At 40.1% G+C, this 2,469-nt stretch overlaps 1 long non-coding RNA gene across 1 annotated transcript; it reads left to right on the forward strand.

The window, feature by feature from the left end:
- The first annotated feature begins 1,292 nt into the window (after positions 1-1,292).
- Positions 1,293-2,258, forward strand: LOC137636682 (uncharacterized). The gene is made up of 2 exons (XR_011043188.1): positions 1,293-1,792; positions 2,046-2,258. It is a non-coding gene; the product is annotated as an uncharacterized lncRNA (long non-coding RNA).
- The last annotated feature ends 211 nt before the right edge of the window (positions 2,259-2,469 follow it).

Here is a 2,469-nt window from a genome sequence, read left to right on the forward strand (position 1 = left end):
GAGGCTTCCGCCGTGGTATGGTGCTTTCAAAAAGCTAGATTATTCTTACTGGGGTGTCCCAATGTTATCCTTGTTACTGACCACCGTCCGCTAGTCAAAGTGTTTGGGGACAGAGAATTGAAAGACATTGCAAATCCTCGTTTGCTTCGATTAAAGGAAAAAACATTACAATACAGTTTCACAGTAAAATACATCCCTGGGAAGAAAAACTCAGCAGCCGATACTCTTTCGAGATATCCAGTAATCAGAAGCCCAATAAATGCGAGTGACCGTGAGATGGGGGAGGAAGTTGAGAATTCATGTGTTGCAGCACTGATGACGTCGCTGAGTGATGACGTCATAACCCTCGACTGGAATTCTGTTAAAAGGGCTGCTGAAAGCGATGTGGAATATCAGCTACTAAAGAGTATGGTAGCCGCAGGTTCTTGGCCGGTATCGAGAAATCTAGTCGACTCCAGCATTAAGCCGTATTTTAGTGTACGGGATCGACTTGGCATCGTGGACGAACTGGTGGTGTATTCATACGATGACGGGCACATACGTCTGGCAATACCTGTGTCACTACGAGACCAAGTTGTCTCTAACCTACACTCAGGCCACCAAAGTTTTGATTCAATGATTCGTAGGGCACGACAGGCTGTGTATTGGCCTGGGATGGAGGGTCAACTGAAACTCAAGAGGATGCAATGCAGAACATGTGACGTCATCGCTCCGTCCCAACAAAGGGAACCGCTATTGCCTACCCCACCCCCTGAATATCCTTTTCAACAAACGGTCACGGATATGTTTCAAATGTGTGGAAAACAATATCTGGTATATGCAGATAGGCTTACTGGTTGGCTGGAAATTGCCTTCTTTCCAAATGGTGCCACTTCTGCTAAGTTGATTCCCCTCTTCCGACGATACTTCATGCAGTGGGGCGCCCCGGAAGAAATCTCCCTCGATGGTGGCACCAATTTGGTAAGCACTGAGATGGCTAGTTTCCTACAGAAATGGGGGGTTAGGATGAGAATATCCTCAGCCCATTACCCCCAATCCAACGGAAGGGCTGTGTTAAATATATTATTTTTATCTTTTCTTTCCAACTTCAGAATCCTTGTATTCTCGTTTTCTTTATCTTGTTAAATATATTGTTTTTATCTTTTCTTTCCAACTTCAGAATCCTTGTATTCTCGTTTTCTTTATCTTGTTTATTTTTAGTACGAAAAAAGTACTTTGACTTTTTTCATAATCCTTGGTTTTCAACTCTCTTGGAAAATAAAAAGATCTCAAATGTAAAACTTATTATATTTAATAGCTGTAAATACTTTGTGTGCTGGCATTTGAGACCATTTCATAGTATTTAGCCCTTCTTGAATTAGTTAACGAAGTTAACGAGTAGTGGTAAGAATTTTTACCAAGCAGTATCTGCCTAACCCTCCAAGGAAGCAGTTCTCTTGACTAAAGGAAAATGGATTAACTCGACCTTCGTTAGAAACTTGCCAACTAATGTGTGATTATTACTAATGAACTCTTTTCACTTGAAGGACTTTTATTGCTGTGAAATAATGAAGTGCTAAGTACCACCAGTTTCACCAAAGTGCAATGGAGAGACGAGGGCATGATTCTCCAAGGGAGTGAGTTTTCAGAGGAACCATATAATGTTTTGTGTAGCAGCATGGAAGAGAGGCCAAGACGGGGATACTATTTCCCTACCATAGTCTTTGGCATCCACCACATACTGCTGGATTACTTCAGAGGGTTTCAACTCCGTGGATTTATATCGAGCAAGCAGGCGCTTGATAACTTTGAGGTAGGTCTCGGTAAATGTTGGCACACTTTACGAGATTTAAAGTTATTGAATGAATAATTTTAGCGCCGAGTCATTAATCCCGTAAAAAATAAAACTTGTAACCAGAAAAAATTTACTCTTGTTAATATTTTGCTTTGCCATTTATCATATCTTTTGAGATCTTTTTATTGAATCTTACTCTGAACTTTAAGTCGCTTGCATAGGCAATAATTTCATGTACAATTTTCTGATAGACGTATCATATCTTTTATAGGCTATGCACAGTGTCATCATGGTAATGGTATTGCTCGACGAATCTTATAAACTTTTCACTGGTTATAAGCGATTCGGAGTGTGGAGGTTAGGTAACTAGTGCCAGAGTTACCTAGATATCGGGGCAGCATCAAGTGTCATTAATATTAATTTATATTCTGCATAATATTATGCTTTAAATTTATTGTATGTTCAATAATAAATTCAATGTTCACTTTGATGTTTGTTTTCTCATCATTTTTTACAACCTTCATATAAGTTTTTCCGAATAAGGGCAGAGGCAGCAGTACGTACAGCAAAGAGAACCATTCAAGATAACACAAGAAGCGACGGAAGCCTCGACACATAGTTTTGCAAGAGCCATTTTGCAATATAGAAATACGCCCCTAAGAGACATCGATAAATCGCCGGCACAGTTAGCCATG

Source organism: Palaemon carinicauda, unplaced genomic scaffold (genome assembly GCF_036898095.1).
Source record: "Palaemon carinicauda isolate YSFRI2023 unplaced genomic scaffold, ASM3689809v2 scaffold354, whole genome shotgun sequence".
Taxonomy (NCBI): domain Eukaryota; kingdom Metazoa; phylum Arthropoda; class Malacostraca; order Decapoda; family Palaemonidae; genus Palaemon; species Palaemon carinicauda.